The following is a 27,443-nucleotide window of genomic DNA, read 5'->3' as shown; positions in this document are numbered from 1 at the left end:
TCTACCCCTCATCAATTCGAAGGGAATAGAACCTGAAACAGAATGGGGAGTGGTCCTATGTGCCCAAATCATGTTTCGCACAGCTGTTTCACAATCAACATGACTATTGAGGGTACTCTGCACACATTCAACAAGAACCCAATTGAACCTCTCGACTTTGCCATTGGATTGGGGATGATAGAGAGGGGTGCATAGATGTTTCACTCCCAATTTGGCCAAAGATTCCTGCATGGAAACAGAAGTAAATTTCCCTTCCATTATCCATTAAAATCTCTTCCGGGACCCCCTCTCTTGAAAAAATATCTTGTAGAAATTGAATGTCAGCTTTGGAATTGGAATCAGATACATCTCTTACTTCCACCCACCTAGAAAGATTGTCAATCAACACAATAAAATACCTCATGCAGTTAGGCAAAACATGAAACAGACCAAGAAGATCAACAGAAATTCTTTGCCAAACCCTGGCTTGACACGGATCACTGTAACAACATTGTACACAGTTCTTGACCAAGTTATCAATATCCCAGCCCATACTGGGCCACCAGAAATCATTTCTGATTCTGCGCTTGGTAGCATTCATCCCCAAGTAACCAGAATGAGCTGTTTCCAATATTCTCACTTTGAATACAGCAGGAGGAATGAGTTTATTGTCTCTGACCAGTAAATCATTCTCAATAGAGAGTTCATTAGAGATTTTACAGTATGGCTATATTTCAACGGAAAGAGATTTCTCTTTGGGCCATCCCTTACAAACAAAATCCATCACCTGCCTCAAGATGGAATCATTGGATAGAGCATCTTGCCAAAGTGATATGTCCGGACAAATGACAGTATCATCCACATTGGCAATAATACACTCTTCAATGGTAGTTATGGGATTGTTCATCGGGAGATTGGAAAGAAAGCCCGCCCTCACATTTTTGCCACCAGCAATATGGAGTACAGCAATGTTAAATTCTAGAAGTTTGGTAGACAACCTAGCCAGTCTGGCTGTAGATCTTTTGATTTGGGAACCAGAAAGAATGTCTACTAAGGGTCTATGATCTGTCCTTAGCCAAAACTTCCTTCCCCAGACATAAGATTACAATTTTTCAACGTCCCATACACAGGCAAGTATCTCTTTCTCTATCACTAAATATCTAAATTCAAATTCTTTCATTCTCCTGGACGCAAATCTTACTGTGATTTTGCTTCCATCATCCATCTGAGATAAAACTGCACCCATTCCGTAGGCACTGGAATCAATAGTAATGAAGGTGTCACGTCCTTCCACGTAAGCTTGAAGAGCTGGATCCGACAAAATACACTCTTTAATGAAAATAAAGTGTTCTTGACATGTAGTAGTCCAAATTAATTCTGAACCCTTTTTCAATAGATTTCTAAAACATTCAGTGAGACTGTAAAAAATTCTAATGAACTTTGAATAAAATACACAAAGATCTCAACTGATCTTTGTCCATGATGTGGGGCATTAACAATACCCTCAACTCTGCTGGGTTTGGGTTTTACACCATCCTTAGTGAGCATGTTACCCAGGTATTTGCTCTCATTTACTGAAAACATACATTTATCTTCTCTTAGAGTGACACCATTGCTCTAGAGAGTTTGAAAAACAAGATCCAACACTTGGTTATGTTCAAGTTCTGTGTTCGTATGTACAAGAATAGCATCCTGGAAAATCACAACATTGGGAACATGTTGAAACATCATAGTCATAACTTTCTGAAAAACAGAAGCCGCCGAGGCCAGTCCAAATGGCATCTGGCAAAATTGAAATGTACAATCAGGTGTTACAAAGGCTGTAAGATGACGGGAATGTTCATCAAGAACAACCTGATGGTACGCTGATCGCAAATCCAATTTGAAAAACCATTTAGACTGACCTCCAGCAGTGATAAGATCGTCTATACGAGGTAATGGAAAATTCTCTACCCAAATAGCCTTGTTAACAGATCTTAAATCAATACATAGACAAAGTTCTTCAGACCTTTTTTTGGCTAAAACAATGGGTGATAATCAAAGAGTGGCATCAATGTGTTCAATTATGCCATCATCAATCATTTTGTTACGCATACTAGTAAGATCACTTCTTATACTATGAGGAACATTCCTCAATTTGTGTTTGACTGGGGATTCACCTTCTTTAATTTTAATCGAATGCACAAAATCTTTTCTTTTACCTATTCTATTAGCAAATACTTGTGAATATTTATCTTTCCATTGAGAGGAATCAGAGATTGAATTAATCAAAGAAACAGGATTTTTCTGACCAGGTCTTATGATCATACCAAATTCAGCCTGGTGCCACCATCCTAAAACATTGATGCCTTTAAGAGCAACATAAAGTTTGCCATGGATTGTTTTATTTTGAAAGGTATTGTCAGCCCAAAAATAGCCTGCAAGATCAATCCTGCTACCTTCAAATGCAGTAGTAATACCATCAGGGGGTAACAAAACCATTTTGGACCAAGATTGTTTACATTTATCAATAGAGATAATGGTGATTCTAGCACCTGAGTCAATAAGTAAGGAAATATCATGAGACTGGATAGATACCTAAACAAAAGAATCCCCAAATGTTTTATCTGAATGTACATTGTTCATATTTAGGTATTCAACCGAAACAACAGATAAAGACAATCCTTCCATTCTTTTATCCGATTCATCAGGAACTTGTTTGGAAGATAAGTCTTGAACACTTCTAACTGGGAAACGTTTACCCCCTCTGCACACCTTGCCAAAGTGTCCAGTCTTTTTGCACTTCTAACATTCGTGGAAAATGGTAGGACAATTTTTGAAATTAGAAAGCTGAGACGGTGAGCCACATCTATAACAATTGAAAACCAGAGGAAACACGTACGGAGGACTTGTTCATGTCAGTAATGCCTTTTTAAGTTTGACATCACTAAGAGACTGAGCGGATCATTGAGAACTAGTGGTAGCTACTGTGGAACAAGTGTTGGACTCTATTTGTTTAGCATCCAACTCTGACCGCTCAATACTTTTAGCGATGTCAATAGTTTCATCCAAAGAAGGGTTTTTGCATGAAAGTAATTTCTGTTGAATTCTTTTGGAATAACACCTGCAAACAATTTGAGGCCTTATGTAGGTGGCCTGGCATTTACCACTTCAAAAATACCGAATCATACCGATTCAGTATTTATGAAGTGGTAAATGCTATGTAGGTATTCATTCGGTAAAAATTACCGAATCGTAGAAATTCGGTAATTACCGAATCGGTATTTACCGATTCGGTAATGAGGCATACCTTCCCATTGATTGAATCAATGGGAAGGTATGCCTCATTACCGAATCGGTAAATACTGATTCGGTAATGGGGGGATCACAATCAAGGGTGGCAGGGTGTCACATTGACACCCTGTTGCACCCCTGATTCCTGCATGTGTGCACATGTGGCACACATACATGCCCTAAGGGCATGTATGTCTGCCACATTGCACACTTCTAAGCGCTTGAAAATGCTTTTACAGAGCCATTCTTCATTTACCACCAACTATTAGTTGGTGGTAAATACCGACTCCACACGACACCCACACACTCCCCCTACATATCATTACAGGATTCGGTATTTACCGAATCGGTAAAATTACCGATTCGGTAATTTTACCGATTCAGTAAATTACCGAATCCTGTAATGTGCCCCCTACCTTGCAAAAGCCTAAATACCGGTCGGTAACGGTATAATTACCGAAAATCGGCCGTTACCGACCGGTATTGGGCTACCTACATGAGGCCCCTGGTCTCTTATTAATTGAGAAGTGAAATCCTCAAAATCACAATAACTAGCTAAAATCCTTAAAGCGGTAACATAGGTGTCTATGGAATGCACTTGGAGAATGAACACGAGTAAACAATTTGTGTCTACGGACAACTAAATTAACAATACTTTCAAAATATGTACTCAATTGTTTAAGGGCTAGTTGATATTCATCCATGTCACCACTGTCATGGCCATTATAAACAGGTAAATGATCATAGATATTTTGCCCCTCAACACCTAGATAGTAGTAAAGAAGACTGCATTTTCTGTCTGGTTTAAATTTCATGCCATCAATAGCTCCTAGGTAAGCATTAAAAGATCTGAACCACAATCGCCATTTTAAAGGTGGTTCTCCAGGATCTTACAAAAAATAATTAGGAGGAGTAACAGTTTGTATGGTGTAAGAAATGGAATAGAAAACAACCAGGAAAAATAATGAGAAAGAGGAAAAAAAATCTGGATAATAGGAAACAGCAAGAATAACTGTTAGAGAAGAAAAGAGAAAAAAACAAAAATAATTGGAGATATGACAGTAAATTTACTTGTAGTAAAAATAGACTTCCAAATAATGAACTGTAAAACTGTAGATTCGTAGCGTTGCTAGCATTTACCAGGAAGTGTGTGAATCACTGGATCCACAAGCTGTAGAGGTTGGCATGCTAGATCTTTTAGGAGGTGCACAGTCCCAGCATTCAACATGCAGGAGCGAGTGAAATGAGACTGGAGCAGTGTAGAAGAAAATGGACCTCCAGAGTCCATAAGAAAACGTATCAGCCGGAGCGATATTCCACGACTGTTCACACTGAAGTAAAACAACGAAAACAAAGGCTGGAAGGTGCAGACACCGGAGCGATATCCCATGGCAGAGCGCAGACACCGAAGCGATATCCCACCGCAGAGCGACGCTTAGATGAAAGCAACTCGCTCAGTTTGGTTGCCTGGACAATGGGGTGTTGTGTCATGGTACGAGGTGTCCAGGGAAACCAAGCTGAGTGACGAAATACGAGCGTGTGTGAAAACAAAGGCTCGCTCGAGAGTACGCTCGAGATGAGGCACAGAGGAAATTCAAATATCAACATGGGCGCTATGGAACGCTAACCCGATGTTGAAGACTGGAGAGAAAGTCAAATTAACACCAGGGTGGAAAACACAGGCGCTAGTTCAAAAATTGAACTAATAAGAAAATGAGCAGGGCGGAGTCTTGGAAAAAATGAAAGCAGGGAAACAAAATGATCTCTGGGCCCGTTGAGGAAGCAAAAGAAGCGCAGTACCTTAATGAAGTAGAATTACTTGAGCAGAACTGCATTTTCCTGGAGAGTAGGTCCAAATCCCAAGACAGTCGCCAATTGTAAAGAGGTAGTCCACCACAAGTAGAGTAGAGCAAGAAGATTCATTCCAGCAGCAGGTATAAACATCTAACGGGCCCAGAGGATCAGCACCAACTGAAGTTGATGTTCTCATCCACTGTTGCCCAACATTCTATTATAGCATAACACTGAGTATAAGAACATAACAATCCCAACATTCTAAACCATAAATGAGGCAAGAGGAGGACACATGAAAAACAGTATGTGGAAATGCATAGCAATACATAGAACACCACAGGTGACCTGAGGCTCCAACATTTATAGCTGGTGCCATCTTTTGTGTGGGGGGTAACACCCTGTACTACTCTACATCTGTTTCTGGAAAGTTCTTCCCTTCCCCTGTTATGGCTCCAAGAAGTCTCGGGTAACAAAAAGCAGGTATCAGGGTCCTTTGTATGTGCTTGAGGCAAGTCATTTGAAGTGCAAGTAGAGCAGGGAACAGCTCTGTCCCAAGCCATCCTGACAGGATGGCCTATTCTGCCCACACCTTGTCCCCTTTGTGTCATTGTTTGTATGGGTATATACAAACCCCGACAGCAGAACCATTCTCTGCCATCTGGACACTGGCAGCGGCACAAAATGGTTAGGACAGATAATGCTAACTTTCTAAAAGTGGCTTTTCTAGAATTGTGACTTAAAATGTGGTTTTACCATTAAAGAGGATTTCAAATTAAAATGCATTTGAGTATAGATATGACATTTCTACCTACTCCTAATCCAAAGTTTGCAATATTTAAATGTATCACGGTAACCTACTGTTAGTCAATGAAAAAGACAGGTCCTACAGTACTGAAAATGGACATTAGGAGTTACCTTTATGCCCTACTTTTTTAATGCAATGTATCCTGCCATATGAACCTTTAGCACCTACCTTAGGAGTGAGTCACATGTGTTAAAAAAGAAGGCTTAAGCCTGGTAAAATGTTTATTTTGCCAAGATTAAAGGGCAGTTTAAAACTGCACTACAGTCTGCAGTGGGAGGCCTGAGAAAAGTTTTAAAGTGCTACTTTAGTGGGTGGCCCAATGAACGCTGCAGTTCCACGGGTAGAATTTAATTTGCAGGCTCTGGGTACCTGTAGTAACATATACTAGGGACACACAAGTGCATTAAATGTGTTATCAAGGTTATGAGTTAAATTCTAAAACTCAGATGTACATGCCAGTTTTGAGAAATCTTACATAATATGGAATCCAGTCAAACACAACAAACCATGAACAGTGCTCAAATTTAACTAACCATTCAAAATAAAGATACCGCCTACTGATTTGTGCAAGCATATGGTCTTAATTATGAGTTTGAGGGTAGAAACCACCAATCTTGCACATTAGGTAAAAACTGATTCAATGGGGTTCTGTAAATAACATGTGTTAATTAACACTGATTGTGAGTTTTCACCATGTACTGCAGAACTGTAATTTACTGCTTATGTCAAATGCTGAACGTTTTGTCTGGACAAAGCACCTTGAAAGAAGACAAATAGAATTCACTGAAATCCTCTGGTACTCCTCAATCATCACAAGCAGAAACCTGCCAGACTCTTTAATCATTAGCCCAGGCAGGGAAAGGAAATGAACATTTACAGATCCTGAATTGGAGGTCCTGGCCAAGGAGATGGTAAGACTTCATGCATGCCCAATGTGCAAAAAAACAAAAACAAACACATGCCTGTAGAAGGAGATAACAGACAACATCAATCCTGAATCAGCATAGCCACATGATGCTGAGAACATTAACAAGACCCTTAAATTCTAGGTGCTTAAGTGAGTTGGCAAGCACAAGCACGGAAACTGGTTTTAGTTCCCCTCCTCAGCTCTAAATCAAGCTGTGAGAAGAACAAATGTAAGCATATTCAACATATCTGGAGTGGAAGACATGAAAGAAGGTCTAAAGGTCAGAGGAATCCCAGGTAAGAGACATGAGAGTTGTAATGGATGCATATGTGGTTGTTAAAAAGATATTTTGGATCAGTACCATCATCATCATGAAGAGTGACAAGTGTCATTTTTTACACATATTCACATTGATCCATGTATGTTATGTCATAGGGGCTAACAACTCTCTCATGGGCCTGCTGAGGTATTATAACATGTGTTGTAATCTTGATGATGAAGGGTTAGTTTGTCTGCCCAGTACCCTTAGGGTGATCTGCTACAACTTTATGACTAATGTTGCATCTCAACCAGATCATGACATTGTAGTTTTGTCTAGAGCACTCAAAATAGCAGTTCAGAATATATAGATCCAAACCACACAGCATTTGCAAATAAAGAGTGTGCTTCATTTTACCATTTTAGCAAATCTGCTAAATCTACATGAGTCCACCAGGTGAATATGAGTGCAATCAATTGATACTAGGATCTAAGGAAAACATGCTGTGGCACAGATATTTACTTCTCTGGCATTAGCTGAGTGGGTGTCCCAGGGAAATTATATGTGCTGCTCATTTACTCTCTGCAAAGCATTAGTCAATTTGTAGAGTATTTTGCTAAAGGTTAACAGAGAAATTCCATGCACCAGTCATACTGTCTGCAGTGTGGTGTCTGTTGCAAAGAATTCTAGCACTGCCAGCATTTTCAAGCTGACTTTAGTGGTTCACCCTGGCAGGGATTGGGGCTGTTAGTTGAGCATGGTTAACAACCCACTCAACCAACAACCCAGTTTCTCACCATGTCTAACCAATAAAAGGATGCTAGGTTTCTAGCTTGGTGGAATGATGTGTGAGTTACACAAGACATATTTACAAAATACGTACATTACTATGTATTGCTACATGCTTAGTAGCCCCTAATTACCACAAACAGAGATGCACACTTAGGGCCTGATTACAACTTTAATGGCGGTTCCCAGAAGACCACTGAGCCGGCTGTCTTCTGCCTGCCATATTACAATGCATGCAAGCTGAACCGATGACTGCTGTCGATGGAGTGGTTCCCATCTGTGACTGCAATGTGGGTGACAGGTACTCCGATGCTGTCAGGGCGGTGGTATCCCACTTAGTCGATTATGACAACACAGTTGTAGTGACTGTCCCCTAGTGGCAGTTCCCGGATAGCGGTAGGCCATCGCAGTACACACTCAGCAAAGCATAAGAACAGTGCCCATTGGATGGATACAAAAACAACACTGCTGATATCCATTGGCCAAGTGGACACACCTGCAAATCATACTATAAAACACATCCCATCCCAGACCATGATTCTTTGCCTCTCTGCTGCAGCACAGCAAGACAGAGCAGCATTTTTTGTTCAGATAAGGCAGCCCTTTTTCCCTATCCCATGTAATACTCTCCACACACTAATATCTCTTGGTGTTTTTTGTTAGTCATTGTCACCCACTTTATTTTCTAGTTATGTTACACCCTAAATAATCCACATTTTTTAGAGGCTGAGGTGTCAATCGTAGTGGATGAGTAGAGTCACAATTGTTTGAAGCCTAAGTCTAACATGCTCTTCTTCTTAATAAGATATTGGAATTGTGGTCCAGGGTAGTCGACAAGTGAATGCTGTAGGTACCACCCTGCTCATAAAGGAGGAAAGTAGGAAGAGGTAGCACAACCTGAGGATGAAGGTGAGTCCCCTGGTCTCCAAGCATTACCTGGGGGCCCAGAAGACTAGTGGTGGTCCTCCCAGCACCCCATTACAACTCTTTCGCTGGGAGAAGCTGGTCTTGGCCATCCTGAATTCTGAGGGCTTGACAGGAGTACCTGGGGGAGTGGAGTCTGATAAGTTACACCTCACTAACTGTCAAAACATTTCAATGTCCTGTATGCTGTCATCTCATCTCAGCTTTTCCTATTGTGCTCTCAATCTACTTTCCTAACATGCTCTACTCAAAGTATCAGAGATGTTTGATTGTCATTTCCAAAGTGTATTGTTGAATATTAGATCACATGTATCAATCTCCATTTCATGCCACATGTTGCAATAGTGTCTGTAAGTATACTATTATGAAATTATTACCCCAGGACCCATTATATGTGCCAATATGTAAATGTATGGTCCAGCCCAACTGCATTTTCACAACAAGTATATAACACTAACCATGTGTCAACTGTTGGCAAGTAGAGATTGAAATGACTACAACTACCATGAGGCCCTGTTTCTGTAACTCTAAACAAGATGCAGTAGTGAGTTTGCCCATTTTCACTTATCTCACATGTTACAACTGATTTCCACTTCTCATGGATTTAGCTATTTGCCAAGCGCTGGCAAGTAGAGATTGGAATGACTACAAATACCATGATGTCCTGTTTCTGTTGCTCTAAACAAGATGAAATTGGGATTTTGCCCATTCTCACTTGTCTCACATGTTACAACTGATATTCATATCTCATGGACTGAGCAATCTACGTACAATGATCTACACTCTAAGGTCCAACTCACAAAAACTGCTCTGCACACCCCATTTCAACAAGGCTCGCCTGGGAAGCAGTTCCTTTACGGTTGGGGCGGCTAAGTTATGGAACTCCTTGCCAGGTGAATTATGCAACATAGATGTAGAGCCTCTTTTTAGGAAACTAGTTAAGACCTGGCACTTTAGGGCAGAATAATGGGTCCGGGGCCTCGCTTTTTGGTTTTCCATCTGCATACTGCCGATCGCTTTAGCACCGGGACACCTCTGTTTGAGGTAGCTGTTGCGCTTTACAAGTGTCTGTATTATTATTAGTATTACTCAGAGACATTTCTGCCTACTTAGCTTGATGTTGTCCTGGTCTCCTCAACTGAAACGATTGATGGAATGAGTGACACCATACCAAGTGTGTCCCTAAAATATTTGTACAGCATTAAGGTAACTCAGCTGATTAGAAGTGGAAGGTGACCCAATTGTTCGGCACTGCTCACATGATACTAATGCTATATATACAACCACAGTGTGTGATCACCTGTATTGTACACAACTAGGCCTTGGAATGGTCAAATACACATTACTTATTCACTGCGGTACCGTAAATGTTCGGGAGATGTTATATGCAGTTCTTAATTAAAAATGCAACCTATCAGCACATCTAATAAGCTGCTCAATTCTAGTACATTTATTAAATGTCTTCAAAGGACTTCTTATACCACGAAAATATATCACAATGGTAATCTTGATGTATTTTGCTTCTCCTAGGCCTCTACTTACTGTGAAACAAAACATTTGGATGTAGATACTACACTTCTACCAATAACAATGGTCTCTATTTCTCAACAGGTCGATCAGGCACTGTCCCTGCTCAGAATTTGGCCTCCAAACACACTCCCACTCCCCCAAAGACAAAGCCCTCAGTGATGACAAAACTCCTGGAGATGTGGATCACCATCCTGTCACATCTGTTCAGCCTGGGCAGATGGCAACACTTCCCATGCCAGATGCACCACCTCAGCCAAACCTTGTCCCTCCCACATGTGTACCTAGCACAGTCAGCAACATCTTGTGACGCCAGTCCTGGATTCTGAGGTCACAATCATCAACCCCATCACTGAGGAACCAGGAACCAGTAGGAGGGTGCACCCTGGGCCAAGGGTACAGGCCCGTGGGGGTAGATTTCATGGGAGGGTAACTATGGGCCTGCTGAGTGCGGCCACCAGGGACACTCACACCCAGGCCACCATCTACCAAGTCTTGGGTGCCTATCAGGAGTCCCAAGGTGTGATGGGCCAGGTACTAAATTAAATCCAGAAGATGAAGCAACTGCAGAAGGACATACACCAAGAGCTTGCCACCCACAACACCAACATAGCCAACCCATTGGGGTGCTGTAGGACATCCACACAACCACTTGCAGGGCGTTTTCACCACCATCTACCTCTTCCTGTAGTCAAACTACATCTGGCCCATCTACATTTGTGGCAGCCACACAAATGGAGGCCTTGTAAGAGTAAGACATGTCTGCAGATACCCCTGTCTCAGCAGCAGCGGATACCCCCACATTAACAGGAGGGGACGTCCACATACAAATCCAGGAGGTGCGGTTGGCAAAACAACACCCTATGCCAGTAAGAAACCTCAACCTTAATTTCCTCAAGTGTGTGCAGCACATTCACTTTTGGGCTATTTCTGGACACTTTCCCTTTCTGATGGGAATAGTATTTTGGACTTCAAACAATTTGCCATCTATAGCTATGGTTTCATTCACCATGACTGACTTCTTCACTTTTGGTATTCCCTGTTTGGTTTTGCACAATATTTATTTTCTCCTTGTTCACTGCAATAAATACACTAGTAACAAACTAATTGTCTGCTGTAGTATATCTCACATCCAGCAATGTATATATGTACTCCCATGTGAACTTTCCAAAGCCAAAACAAGCTACTTCTGTAAGTATGGATATGTTACATGTACACAATGTTTAACTCAGGTTCACAATCATGTCACAGCAATACATACATACAAGTGTCTTGTGTAGTAACATCTTTATTCATTGTTTCAATCATAGGCAGGCATGATGTCAGAAACATAGCAAATCATATATGACTCACAAATTCTGTGTCAGTGATCATAGTTACGGGTGCAGACCTTAACATCATGGAAGGAGGGGATACATCAGACAATTTCCTATTGAATCATCACCTGGAGCCATACTTCTTACCTCACAAAAGGAATCACACATAATTTAAAACAATTAACAGACACATGGCAGAACAACAGTTTCTGATGACAGACTCATTCCAATCCAGTTCTGCACCATCTGGTGGAATGTCACAAACAAATGTCAGTGATGTGCCACAAACACGTTGGCATACAATGAGGAGACACATTAACAGCTACATGCAGTTTATCAACAATGAGGATTTAGCCAATGTGAAGGGAGACTAGCATGATTTGGGCCCACAACAATATTTTGTTAGAGCACATGATGCCACTCATATTGCATTAGGACCATTACACGAGAAGGAACAAGTCCAATGGATTCCTCTTAACTTCCATCCTATCGCTGTGCAAGCTGTCTTTGTACAGGATTTTTACACCCAAAGTCTGTGACAGTCATTGCCAGGAACAATCCATGTCCTCTTAGTACATCCAAACAGCATCATACAACTACGAATGTCTCATCTCTGAAATGTCCAAATAAAGATGCCATGGTGAAGGTACCCAAAACAGACCAAAACAAAGACATTAGCAATGAAACCACACATATGACACACTCCACATAGTCAACGTCTGGAGAACACAGTCCATGACAAAAATCTAAGGTAAACATAGCAACACCAACAAAGTGAGCATGTGTCAACACTTCCCTCCACAAACACCTTTTACCAGATTGTGCCATAGCTTTACCTTCCTAATATTTTCCTTAAACATACTCCTCACAAGATCACAACAAGAGTTCCATTTATAGTCAAAGTCATGACATCTCACAACATGCTTACACTCTTAAGAATTTGTCAGTGAGATCTTGACGCAAGTCATCTCCTTCCACTTCACCACTATCATCAACATTTGACATTTAAGGTTCCTCACCTGGTGGCAATTCAGGGTCTTCATCTTCTACGATAGAACAGATGTTCCATCGCAGCGCAATGTTGTGCAACATGCAGCAGGCCACAGTGATTTTACACATCTTCCCGGGTGAGTAGAGGAGGGCTTCCCCATTCTTTTCCAGACATCTGAATCTGGCCTTCAGGAGGCCAAAAGCCAGCTCCACTGGCTACCATGTTCTTCCATGGGCCTCATTGAAGCAACTTCCCCTGACGTAGTTGTATTCCTCAGCGGTACTAACAACAATGGATGGTTGGAATATGCTGAGCCTCCTAAATGGAAGACATACATAGGTGGAACAATAAATTACACACTTTCTGATCATACTACCTGATATCACCCATATAAAGTTAGGACAGATCATACTTACCAACAAGCCAGACCCTCTCCGGTAGCAGCTGTGACATCAGCTGGGGTATGGTGCTATTCTGCAGTATGAAGGAATCATGGGCTAATCCTGGGAACCAGACACAGATGTTTGAGATACACAAATCCGGTAAGCAGACAACTTGCACGTTGATGGAATGAAAGTGCTGCCTAATCCGGTAAACTGGTTCCCTGGCTTGTGGTGGTACTAAGGCAATATGGAGGGCATCAATGGCTTCAACCACATGTAGGATGTAACCAAATCCATAGAAATCCCACTTCACATTGGCTAAATCCTCATGTCTGGGAAACTCGATGTAGCTGTCAATGTGTTTCATCATTGCTGAAAGCACATCTTGTACTACACCACTTAACATTGATTGTGCCATACCACCAGATATAGCCACAGTGTACTGGAAGGAACCTGTGGCCAGAAAATGCAATACTGCCATAAGTTTCACAATAGGTGGAATACATGTGGGATTAGTGTTTTGAGAATGGAGCGCAGGCTCCAACTAATGACAAAAATCCTGTATTGTTTGCCTATTTAAATGAAACTTCTTGATGACATGCCTTTCTTTTATTGTCTGAAGGTCTGGAAATGGGCGGTACACTGGAGGCTATTGTCTCCTCCTATCCCAGGGTAGCTATGTGTGGAGTGGAAACTATTTTGAACATTGGTCACAGTGTCCACATTAACATATACATAGAGTAAACCAAAAGTCATCTGAGAAAACATAACTGGCTCAGAAAGCATTACACATAATTCACATAATAATTGTCTACTGCCCGACATCCACCTATAAACCTCAGCACAGTTTTCACATGTATCTTTAACAGAAATGTACACATTATGCTGCTAAAACGTATCATAAACACCCTAATATTGTAAAGTTTAAATGCCGTCACCGTCAGTGTACAGTGCACCCCAGTAATAAAGTTTTTATGCAGAGTAATGCAGTACACTGATGTTTGTGTAGAGCAAATTATAAAGCAATGGAGTAATACATCAGGTAAACATGTAGCAACACAATTGTAGTGGTGTTGACACTCCTAACAGTCACCAGTACTGCTAAAATGCCAGATGCCTAGCCTCGCATATAGGACATTCTGAACCTGCCACAGCCAGTGGAGGTCAACCGCGTGAGGGCGGTTTCATTTACAACAGACACAGCCATAGGCTAACATTGGTGATTGTGACAGTCGCGGGCCAATGGCTGTGTCCAACTGCGCAGATGATGGTGTACGTGGTGTACATGTAAGGCACGATTTGAAAAATAACTCACTTGCCTCCTGACACTGCTGCTATCATTATCTCTTCCATTTTAGCCGCTGTTTGCCACCTCTGGGAGCAATCATGCCAGGCCAAACAGATGTGAAGGCCCCTGACTTCTCTCTAGAGAAGCTGGAGAAACTTTTAGAGGTCCTTTACCTGCATGGCCAGCTCTATGGCTCACCAGAGGAACAGGTAAAAATCTTGCATAGATTTTTTACTTTGTTTAACTCCATCCTTTTCTTTCCCAAAGGTTACAATGTGCCTCTGAGTCCCAGAGTGAATTCAGATTTCTGTTGTAACATTTTGTAGTGCCTACACACAACAATCATGGAATGGATTGTGTATGTACTGTACTTAACATCACCATTGTGATGTGTGATAAGCCCTAGATCCTACTTATGTTGCATACACATATCTATCCATGTACACATTTCATGGTACCTATGATATATTTACTAATAGGATCGTGGTAAATGTGCTAAAAAATGTATAGGCTTTATAGCATGGGAAGTCGTTGTATACTGCAAGGAATAGATGAGGATGATGTTAGTTATTTGTACAGTACCACATATCATTTAGCACAGATCAGACCTCGCCAACTCTTGTCTGGGAGCTAGCTATACCTTGCATACCCCTTCAGAGTGCTACACAACCCTGGGATCACTTATTGATGTAACATACTGAAGTGGTGGAAATGTGATGTTCATGTGGGATCGGTATGGTCAGCCTACAGAGAGCAAAGCCTGACAATGAGTTGTGCCCAGTCTCAGCCATGGTCGAGGCTGGGGCAGAGTTACTGTGGCAATTCAAGTGGTGTACAAAGTAATCTCCCTGTAGACTTACAGAACCTTAGATGTTCCCAAATTGAATTTTCTGAACCAATGGTAGCCCTAATTGCTTTTGCAAGGGCTGCATTTGGAATGATGACTGAGTTAACCCCCTGACCTGATACTTATTTCCATTGAGTGTGTAGATATTGGTTGGTGGGTCACACATACCCTAATCCATTACTCATTGTCATTAATCAGATCCAATTGATGCAGCAATGAAGGACATGACAGGCAGATTTACAGTGATTTCTCACAATGTGAATTTCCATGCCATTGATGTCGGAGTCTTCATTTATGTAAATTGCACATATTGATTTGTCAAGGTTCATTCACTGACTGTTGACATGCATTAGCGAGTAACATGCAGAAATGTAGGGATCATATGTGACTGTCTACACTCAGTAATACAAAGAACTTGTGTTTGTGATACAAAAAGGTATTGTGCCTTCCCATTAGTACACAGGTTAGACCATCTCTTCATGTAATGGAAATTCCCTGAGCCTCAGAAATCTCTAATGGTCTGTTGGCTTTTAGGTAAGAATGGTGTTATCACCAGTACCTATCCGGACTGGGGATGTCCCTAGTAATAGTTGATTCGTTATGCTGTGGATATTTGTAGACAAATCTCCCAGATATTTGGGACAGATTGTCGCTAGTCTACTTTTGTGTGCTACATGTGATACATAGCGAAGCTACTTAAGTACAGCTTTCATGAGACTATTCTGACAGTCGACATATGAGGATATTTCTATTAGGATCAACAGTGTGAAATGAGAACTTCCATGTCACCTTCTTCCTGCTAATGTATATATTGATGCAACATAGCTGTATTAGTTGACCATCATTTCATCATGATGTGGTATTAGGTATATGACCTATTGCTGATTGCAGGACCTTGTGTATAATCTGTAGGAATTAATCTGTCATTGCCATCCTAGTTGATGACGTCAGGCTACTAAGGTAAGCTACACGAGCCAACCTATGTAAGTTGATCAAGTATCTTTCTAAATACATGAGGATGGATTTGAGATAACTTTACTCATGCACTTGCAGCTGTACGTGGTTATGAATTCACTGTGAGCAACTGTTTACAGGTCATGTAGCAGACATGCATGTGCTCATGCTAATGTTGAAGCAAATATAGTGAACCTTGTAGCTGAAGTCCTCTGCATACTTTATTAATGTTCTGTGATCAGAGCTGTTGGTCAAGTGTGTTCTGGCACATGCAAAAAACCCATTTTCAATTTATTTTCTGCATCATCCCAGGCAAGCGGAGGAGACAGGGCCAACATCGTTGGGGAAGCAGCTGGCCACAGTGGCTCCAGTCATGACTGGAAAAACACTGAGGGAGCCAGTGGCCCAGATGGTGAGGGGAGTGCCATGGAGGACGGCAGCTTGACTTCTTCATCTATGGAGTTATCCTCCAGGTGACACTCCCTAGTGGTGGCAGACCCCACAAGATCTGCATCCACACTACCCTTGTCCGCTAACCCCAGTTCTATCTCCACCCTCCCTGCTGTTCCCCACCCAGTTGGCTGGACCTCTCCACTAAAAAGGGGAGAAAATATCCTTTGCTCCATGCACCTCAGTCACTGTCCCTGTTACCACCGCTGCCCTGAGTGCGGAGGCTATTGACCTGCTGAGAAACATCTATGTGGGTCAAAATGCACTAGTGAATGCCATCCAGGTGCAAGGCAGCCAACTGCAGCTGGTGGTGGCCTACCTGGAAGGTATAGACTGGGCTATGTCTTCCCTTCAAAGATCTTTGTAGGTTCTGGTCTCCTCTAATGAAAGCCTTCCACCCATTCCAAACATCCACCCCATCTCCTCACACATACACATGTACACAGTTAAACATCCCTAAGCAGTACAGACAAACATAAACCCAAGAAAACACACATGCAGGCATCCACTCACATGACACTCACCACCTCACCATCACATCACCCCCTCACCAACATAACCCCAGATACCACACCTGCAGCCACAGACTCATCCACAACACCCAGCATAACCCCAGACCACACACACACAGACTCATCCCCAACACTCTGCATTGCCCCAGGCACAGAACCCACACCCATAGGTCCATCCACACGCAGCATTACAACATACACCACATCCACGGCCACAGAGACAACACCCAGCATACCCAGCACATCCACGTCACACACCCTCAAAATACGCAAATGAACACACTCACCCACACAAAAGACACCTACAAAACACAAACAAGAAACATCAGACACACAGACACATGCACCAACAATGCACCCACCCACATCAGACACTTCCACTCCCTCTACCTCTGCTTCTCAACCCCTATTCCCTCCCAAACATCCTGCCTATTTTCCCCTTGATAGTATCGTATTTGCCCTTGCCCCGTAAAACCCAATACCCCCTCCCAAAGCCAAACGGACCTCATCCACACCCCAACCCATCCCTTCCACATCTCAAACCACCCCTGAGAAGCCTAATCGCCCCACCACTAAAACCAGCCGTATCCCTCACAAAACCAAATCCCCACACATACCCAAAGCCACCCATCCCAAAACCAAACCCACCCCACCCAAAACCAAATCCACCCCTACCAAAACCAAACCAATCCCTCCCAAGTAAGATCTTTGAGGTGCTCGGCATGCCGAATGGATGCTTCTTTGTGAAGAGGTTCCTTGGCAGTGTCATGAAGGACAATTTTAGTGGTACAGCAGTGTGCTGGACCACACAATCTAAAAATTGACTTTTCATTGGCCTTTGGTGTAGTAAATGTTCATGTGTTTTCAAAATTAAACATTTGCTTTGTTTAGAACATATTTGTCCTGCCATTACTTTTCTACCTATTTGATGTTATTGGATACTTTGTGATTTGTGACTCCATTTGTGTTTGTTTCACCCTGATTACTGATCCATTTGAAGTGGTTAGTATGACCTGACCTTGTAACCAGTGCTGCAGTCACCCGGAACAAGGGGAAATGTTTAATGGATGTATATGTGTGATGAAATCCAATTGGGGCTGACATTGCATTGGGTGGTATTTCATATGGTAAGTATTTTAGCTTGACTTGGCCAATGTCAACATCATTTAGCTTGTACTTCTCCCCGTGATGAAGGTTGGATATGTGTGCAAGTTAGATATTTGTTTATCCACATATGGAGGGTTTCAAATTGTCATAACTTTGTAGACAGTTTTTGGGATGTGTCCATTTTCATGTGGGTACCTTACACCCACTTTATCTAAATATGTGACAAAAGCTGTTATAGCTGTGTTTGCTTTCCTGACTTGCACTTACACATTTGCCAAATATACATGGCACTTGGTTCTGCTATTGGTTGTCCCAGATATACTTCAATCCACAGGTCTTTCGCATATGGAGGTTTTGAGGTGTTGCAGGGATTCTGCTTTTGCACAGAACTATGCGCAGGAGACCAGGACCTCAGAGAATTGTGGTGTACCAGAAAACTCCCCTCAGAACCCAGAACCCCTTATCCGACTAGCTTAGTAGCCCATTCGTTAACCTAGATCTAGCTAGGTGGTCCCAATGTATAGACAAACCAGAACAAGCGACTTAGATATTTCTCAGGAGTGGTGGGAATCCGAAATACCTGTTCGTACTTATTTGTTAGTCCACAACAGAATAATACAGACACGGTAAAGTTTAAAGAGTTTATTTTATAAACCTCGCGTCCTAAGATGCAGTACTTTGGCTAACACTAGCAGACTAACAGTACAGATCAGAACCATAAGCATTATTACAATACCATATAAAATGAAAGGAGTAATCATACTAATAATGACAGTGGTATATAGCCACACTCCTTTCACTAGAATCTAATACATTATTATTATTAGACTATTAGAAGGTCTCTTAGGCTAACAGGGGGGACCCCATACCGTATAGATCAGCTTAGTAGAATCACATCAAATGATCAGCTCTCGCATGCATCAGCTCTTCTGTTCGAATGAATGTAAAACCAAACTGTTCTGCAATATTAAAGACGCTTGTCCTTCAGTTATTGGCAGCTGTATGCATGATATGTCTAACAAGTGGTACGATCAATCTAAACACAACACTCTGTACCTTCTAGTGACCCAGACACGTTCTTTGCATGATGTACAGACCAAGGGCACATTTCACGGTTAAGAATGTGAAACAACAGTTTGTTATCCTGTAAGGCAAAGTCAAGACAGCATTTCTAAAATGAATAACACATAACAACAGTGTCGTGTGCAGCGCAGCAGAAACTACAAGCTTGCTTGCTAACTATGATCTTGTTTATGCTAACTTAGTGTTGTAAATAGGGCGTGGCTTAATCCATCTCACACCCCCCATGATCGGAGCACTAACCAATAGGGATACACTTATCAAGAACGCAGAGTTCAAGTGATTCAGAACGGAACCAAGGGCATGAACTATAAGTCCATATAAGGTAAGTGTAAAATCCGAGAAAAAAATAAAAAAATGTTCGTTTAAAAAATGAAAAAATGATGTGTTAACAAATAAGCAAAACTTTCGTAGAAAATTAACAATCCTGGATGCACCCTGCATTGACAATGTCAATCAGTCAATCCATGAAGGTATATGCAGCATAAGTTGCAACTGCTTCCAAGAGGAAATCATTGGAGCGTTCCGCAAAATATTCTGCCATCCAATTTAGCAAGGGAAAGGAACACACATGTTCATCAAGTATCGGAGCATCCAGCACCATGATAGGACAACTGTCAGTCTCCTCAATATGACTCCTTTCAAGGAATTCAATAGCTGCCTCTCCGATATCCCAGTTTCCAAGGACTCCGTGTGCAGCACCCAAAGCCATAAGCCCGACACCAGAACAATCAAATTTATGAGCCACTAAGGGACACATTAATTCATCAAAATCCGGGTCAGGTGACGCCAAGTTAGACAGGCACAAGTCCAGAGCCCATTGGAAGGGACAATCTAGGCAATGAAAAACAGGTTGCACACACGTAAAAAAGGGAAACCGGAAAGACAATCCATACTTGACGCTTAATACCGCCAGTGGTAAGGTGCCGTAGAAATCAAGCATGCGGCTACGAAGATGGAGCAAGCGCAGCATTCTGTCTTGCAACTCCCGGTGTGCAGCCATACCGAAGTGCGCAAATCAACAAGAGGATCCCAGCCACCAAAGCGAGGAGCAAGGGGAATCCTCCGAAGACACTCGAAAAAATAGAATGTAAAAATGCGGGGATCACACCAAAAACAGTCTGGAAAGATGTCACGAGGCCCGAGCCCACAATTTTAAAAAAATGAACAAGGCCAGTCGTAGACGAAGCATTAAAGATAGTTTGTATCAAGGTTCCAAAATGGAGGGGGAGGTCTGTATTTAAAAGAGCTTGTACCTCAGTGCGTGTGTTCGCCACATTAAGAAGAAATGTTTCACGGGACGAAGTCAACGCAACCTCTTTTTTAGACAAAAGAGCCCTTATTCTGCTCATCCTTTTGAACTCTGCTTTCAAGGTTGGAATCGCTGGCCAGATGGATATATCGAGTCGGCCTTGCGGGGGTGGGAAAAGGACGTTATTACAGCAAACTACTTTTTGTGAAACAGTCACTATGTAAGGAATACCCACTAGCATCCCACAGCAAGCTTTACTATTTAAAAGCAAATAACTACCGTTGGCAAGCAGCTTAAAAGAAGACGATATAACTGGCATTGGAATCCCCTTTAGGACACAAGCTAAATTAGGGGCGTGTATATTGCAAGCACCATGTAATTGTATATGTCTACAAACCACAGAGTGATCAGGAGCGGATGTGCATTCTTCACCCTTTAAGTATACCTCCTTGCCATCCCTCACGCATCTGTAAGTGAACGGAAGCGACCAAACTTCGTGCAGGAATGCATCACCAAGTTGTTCAAATCTGCCGATGGCATAATGTTTCATGCACAAACTAAACTTGAACAAACTGAACGGTAAAGTGACTAATCCGTGAATAAGCCACACGGCTGAATTTAACTCAGCTACAGAAAAAGGTAAAGGTTCTAATTTTTCAATGTGCAGCAATGCGTAAGTTGCATCTTTCATGGACATGAACTGCTGTTTTTCTGTCAAATTAAACGGAAGGAACAATGATGAAATATTCATGTAATCCCAAGGGACTTTCCCTGCCTTTAACGTTTGCAATGTCCATGCAAACTGCATAATTGAACACAACTGATTTTGACCATGATACAACACAGATACATCATCTTGTACAATATCTACGACAGAAGAAACAATATTATCTAATGTATAAATTCTAGAAGACAACGTATTAATACTATTATTTATCACAGCCAATACTTTTTCCATATTGGCCTGATCAATAGCACGTAATCTAGAAGCAGCTTCAATTTGCGACAATTTCCAGACTTCATTGTAAATAGCATAAGCCCATCGTCTAGACCTGCCATTTGCAGGACCCTTAATAAAATCATTCAAATCTATTTTGTCATTTAAGCGTGATAAATGAAGCTTAACTGAAGTTAACGTGGAATGTTGCAGCCATGACTGACATAATTTACCTACAGAGTAGGTAGTCACCGTGTGTGAAGATGTAAAACGAGGGTCAACCCTAAGTTGCGTATACCCTGGAGCCAAATCCAGAAACCGACGTTGACAGGAATCTGAGCTTGTTTGCCATACCAACCAACCCTCAGGATTCAATGTTGAAATGTTTAAGGTGCCATTGGAAACAAGCGACTGCAACATAGTAAGGGACAGATCTGAGTGATTTTCCCAACCAGGATAAGCACCCAGATCAGGGATCGAGGGGGAAATTAATTTTTTAGATATAGCCAATCCAAAACAGGTGGTCTGAAAAATAGATGAATTTAAAAATAAAATATGGTTAGGGATAAGACAGGCACGATGCAAAGCTTCTGTTCCTTGTACCTGCCATGGTTTAGTTCCCCAAACCGATTTAAGATCGATAGTAGCTTTCCATACGTCATAACCTCCAATAGCCAATTCATCCATAAATGATTTGGAATATAATAATTTTGTGTGTGTCAGTCTGACCTTAGAAGTGGGTTCTACCGCCACCCTAAAATAAAAAGACTCTGGGTTTGACACACTAAAATCCGAAAAGTATGTGAATTTTTTCAATAAAGTGGCAGAGCTGCCGGGCACAGGACAATGTTCCCATTGAGTGAAATTAACAAAATTTTGAAAAGTATTTGCTCTGTGTAGGAAATGTGTGCCATAATGTTGAAAACAAAATTGCTCATCATAGTTTGCAGTATTTAAATACAGATCTTCAGCATCAAATGCAGCATAATATTTTAAATCAGAAAACAGTGCTTCTATTGCTTGTACATCCCAATCATCTGAGCGGATGTTTTGTTTAACTACATCACCCATAGAAACACGAAAAACAGTAGGCACATTAATAACTTCGGTGGGACCATGAATTTGAAAGTTCACCGCATCCCAAGCAATCCCATCACGTACAGGCAAGGCGGTGATGTTCACAAACGTCTGGTCTCTTTTCTAGATGTGTGACGAGGAATGGGGGCCAAAGTTCCATCAATTAATTGAATTGTAGAACGCTCATTCAGGTAGTGTCCATTGATAAGTCTAAAAAACACTACCACAAAGCCAATTGTCATGAATAAAAAAATACAAATTAGCACCAACCAGATGTAAGTCCAAGGTGCAACCAAAAAATGTCTCTTGAACCAGGCAAAAAATATAGAGATTTTGGAAGGGACAGTGGAAGTCAATGATTCAGTTTCAAAGGAAGAATCTGACTGGGTAAGTGTTGTTGTATTTAATAAAGGCAAAGCGACTTCTGTAGGATAAGCATACTCAGGATCAGCGGGCAAACCACCAGCAGTAGGTGTCGGATCAGTAACTGTGATCATCTCAATGGAAACCTCAGGCACGATGATAGAGGGTGGCACCACAACAGAGTTTCTCAGCATCGAAGGGCAGGAAACCGAAGGTGTCATACTATGGAGAATCGGCCACCCTGTGTAGCTTGACATTTTCAATTGAAATGTACCTGTTTTCCTTGCGACCAGGAAGTGGTGGTAAAACAACTGTACGTGTACCCAATACTCCAAGCACCGGGACTGGTGCACGATAAGAGGGGCCAAACTCCTTCTTGTTCTCCACCTTCTGGACCAGGTCACCAACTCGAGGCAGCCAGCCGACCACCGGAATCAGGAGCGCTTCTTCAGATGTAGAGGGCACGTGTTCCTTCGCTAGAGTGTCTCTTGCTTCTTGTAGATTCTGTAATACAGCACAGTGGTCATCGAGGTCAAAAGGCGCGGCAGCCGCCGCCATGTCTAGACCATCAAGGTCCGGAACAAACATTCTCACTCCAAAGAGCATCATGTACGGGGTCCACCCACCCAGAGACCTTCTAGGGAGGTTATTAAGTGCACGTTGGACGTCATACAAGTGGGCAAGCCAGTTCCGGCCTGTACCTAACACCTTGGCTGTCAACGATTGCTTTAAGTCACGGTTCATCCGTTCCACAACACTATTGCCCTCAGGCCGGTATGGAGACGAAAATTTGACTTGGACCCCCAAACTTCTCATTGCTTCTTTGTACGCCTTAGAGGCGAACGCCGGGCCCTGATCAGAGTGAAGGGTACCACACGCAAAACTCCCTATAAAGACACGCAATGCTTTGATGACAGTCCTGGCATCAGCACTCCTTTGTGGCCACACCCAGAGAAAACGTGTGCATGAATCCACTGCAACCAAGATGTACTTGTACGCAGTATCAGAGGTAAAAGGACCGCAGTGATCTAAATAAACACACGCTAGTGGTTGATTAGATATATGCAACTGCGTTGGAGGTGGACGCGCAACAGAAGAAGGTTTAATCTGCTGGCAAATGTCACAACTAAGTACATAAGCCCGCGCTTGTTTATACAAACCGTACCACCAGTAACGTTGCTGTAAAAGAGACACAGTTGCTGACACTCCAGCATGCGCAGACGCAACACCTTCGTGGGCAGCTGTTATCAAATTTGGTCTGCAGTCCGCGTTGGGAATCAATCTATCACCAACGTCGTTAATCCTCACTAACGGGACTTTATCAGGACTTAAGTGATAATGGTATCGAGAAGGGAAACCTCTAGGGAAGTTTGTCCCTGTCTCAGAGGCAGCAATAGCTGCCAAGATGTCAGCATCTATCTTAGATTTTGATCTTGTAACTGCTGCTACTAAGTATGTTGCCACTGCTGTTTTAGCTGCCTCGTCAGCCAAACTGTTACCGACAGCATGGACACCAACTCGTTGGTGACCAAGAGTGTGAATTACATTCACGAGTGGCAGACTCCCTTTAAGTTCCGCCACTCGAGCCCAAAGCGTTTTATGCTTTACTGCGCTACCTTTGGAATCACGAAAACCATTCATAATCCAAAAAAGTAAATTGTCGTTGTAAGATTGAACACAATAGTAAGAATCACTCACTATAAGAGTAGTGACCCTGTGATCAGCAAACTCAAGTGCAAGCACTAGAGCACGAAGCTCCGCCAATTGTGCGGTATAATCACCTAATGACTGCGTATGTACTGCATCAGATTTGAACTCTCCATTCACGAAAGTACCGACTACAATTGCGCAAGCCGCTGAATAAGCGTGCCTTGATCCAGTTGCGGGTTGCGCCGACCCGTCAGTGTAAATGACACAATGGTATTCCTCGATGGGGCGCAATGACAGAGGAGCAGGATGAACGAATTCATACTCCAAACTCTCCTGAGTCTGCAATGCCGCGTCAAAGATGTATTCGACGTCAGGCGAAGCTAAGGAGGTTGCCCATTGTATCCACCTTGGATGCAAAGCCTTAGAATTTGGTACACTAGCTTTAGTGACTGCTTCGAGAGCAGGAAACGGTGTTACGACCAGCATGCGTTTTCCCTGTGATAGCGCTCGTTCTTTCAGGATCGCCATCTGAACTGCTGTTAAGACTTTTTCAACGGTGGAAAATCGCAGCTCAGCTGAAGTGTACAGATGAGATTTGTAAGCAATGGGGACTGTGTCACCCTCATTGAACGTTAAGTACGTGAAACCTTCCACGCCTGGAACATTTCTAATGACCAGGTTGGTGTGGTTGTGTCACGAGTTTTTAGATATTTAGCTGTAAGAAGATCAGTTTGCAAAGTATACAATGCCAACGAGTGCTCTGGCAGCCAGCAAGATCTGGTAAAAGTTGGTTGTATCAACGCATAAAGCGTCTTGATACACTGGGCATAATCAGGAATGTAGGATCGACCAAAATTCTGAAAACCCAGCAAGGATTGTAGTTTTTTAAGTGTCGTAGGGATACGAAGGTTTGCGCATTTCTCAAGGAATTGCGGTGCCAAGCCTCGACCCTCATTATTGAGTTTGTACCCCAAGAACAACACTGTAAACTCAGCAATGTGGGACTTCTTAAAGTTAAACTTGTAACCAAAGTCTGCAAACATAGTTACTATGTTATCCACACGAGCAAGGTGTGGAAGCAACTCGTCGTCTGTCAGATAGATGTCATCAACATACGAGTATGCCTCCGGGTCTACCATCTCCAAGAGAGAGACCACGCGAGCGGCAAAAACTCCAGGGCTGTTTTTATAGCCCATTGGGAGCCTCTTGAACAATTTTTGTTTGCCACCCGAGGTGAATGATGTCCACTCATAACTAAGAGGGGCCAGGTTATGGCAATAAAAGCCATTTGATAAGTCGAGCATAGTTTTGAAACGTTTTCTCACAAGACTATCTACGAGAGCCGAACTATGAGTATTTTGTACCGCACACGTCCAGCAATGCGAGTTTAAATGCCGGTAATCCAAAACTAGGCGGTACGACCCGTCAGGCTTCGTCACAGTGAATAAACGATTATTCATGGGTGACACACATGTCTCAATCACTCCTTGATATTCCAATTGTTCAAGGATGGACGCGACATGAGGTCTTGCCTCGCGACGCATGGGATATTGGGGTTGAGGCTGGGGATCGGATCGTAATGGAATCTCGTGATTGGGAGAACATTTATCCCAGCCAACCTGATTACGATATAACGCAGGCGCAAGCACCTGCGCCCACTCCCCGGCCAACCTAGTAGACTCCTCCGCGGGCACTGCGTGCCCAAAGGAAGGAAGTATAACTTTCTCTCCCCTAGGGGCGTCCAAAATGAAAGCCGGAGGCCAATCTTTCTCCGCCAAAAGAATATCATATGTGGTGGTAAGATTATCCCAAAAAACCACTTTAATTTTGCGTTGTATGTCACCCTCAATATTAAGGACTATTTCAAATAATCTTTCCGGGGGGGCTACGCGAGTATCAGCAGTTTCAACTGTCACATAAATGTCAGTTGCTGTCGCCTCCAGAAATGGACGCAATGCTTCCCGCACTACTGTAACTTCCGCCGCGCTGTCTAGCAGCGTTAGTGCCCATGTCAGGTTCCGAAGCTGTGTCCTGACCATCTGAGGCATATCTCGCTGAGATAGCAGCAACTTTCTTTTTCTGAAACGGTGGACGTGGTCTGGCAGCGTCTTCCTGCTTGCCTTTACCGTCAGTCTGGCGGGGTTGGTCTCGACCTTGAGCACCCCGTCCTCTCCCACGGTCTCCACCACCAGAGTGCGAAGTCAATGTTTCCTGTGAAGAACGAGGAGAGCGTTGTTCAGAAACCTGAAACCTATCGGGTGACTTAATACGAGTACGATCGCGCAAATCATAAGTGCGTTCACTATACGACTGAACGGGTGAGGCAGGACGAGAAACCTGTTTCTGTTGCTGCTTCTCTTGTTTTTTGGCTCGCCAACTTTGTTTAGGAAAGTTGGGCTTTTCGTCTTTTGCAGACGAACTCACCTTAGTTTGTTGCACTACATCGGGAATTTTGAGGGTGGGTTTCACACCCAAGGCACTACGTCCAACCATCCTATAGGCTTTCGCAATAATTTTGGCGAACTCCCTTGGCTTATCGGCATCAGCCACAAGCTCCAGCATATTACCAACTTGGAACTGCATGGCATCTCCTTTGAGGTTGCCCATTACCATGGAACAAACCACATCGAAACTGTCGACAAGCCGTAATCCCAACTCAATAGCTGCCTCCGCACCATGACTTTCTTGGACTTTCTTGATGACGGAGGGTAGTACAGCCATAGGCCGTAGCACTTCGAATATGTCGCAGCAAAGACCTTGCCCCAATTGTCACAATCAACAAGTTCAGGGACCAGGTCCTTCGGCAAAGTAATGGTGAGTATCCTGTGTTTATCCACAGGTGTAGTGTTTGGAAACACGGCTTCTAATTGATCAAATTTTTCCGCAAGCCAGTAAGGAAATTCATCTTTACTGAGGAGGCGCTTGCCGACAACCGCGTTAACCATAACAGGGCTAATCACCACCGCGTGATGGTGATCC

This window comes from Triturus cristatus, chromosome 12, assembly GCF_964204655.1.
Source record: "Triturus cristatus chromosome 12, aTriCri1.1, whole genome shotgun sequence".
Classification (NCBI taxonomy): domain Eukaryota; kingdom Metazoa; phylum Chordata; class Amphibia; order Caudata; family Salamandridae; genus Triturus; species Triturus cristatus.
Note: the sequence above shows the minus strand (reverse complement) of the source record.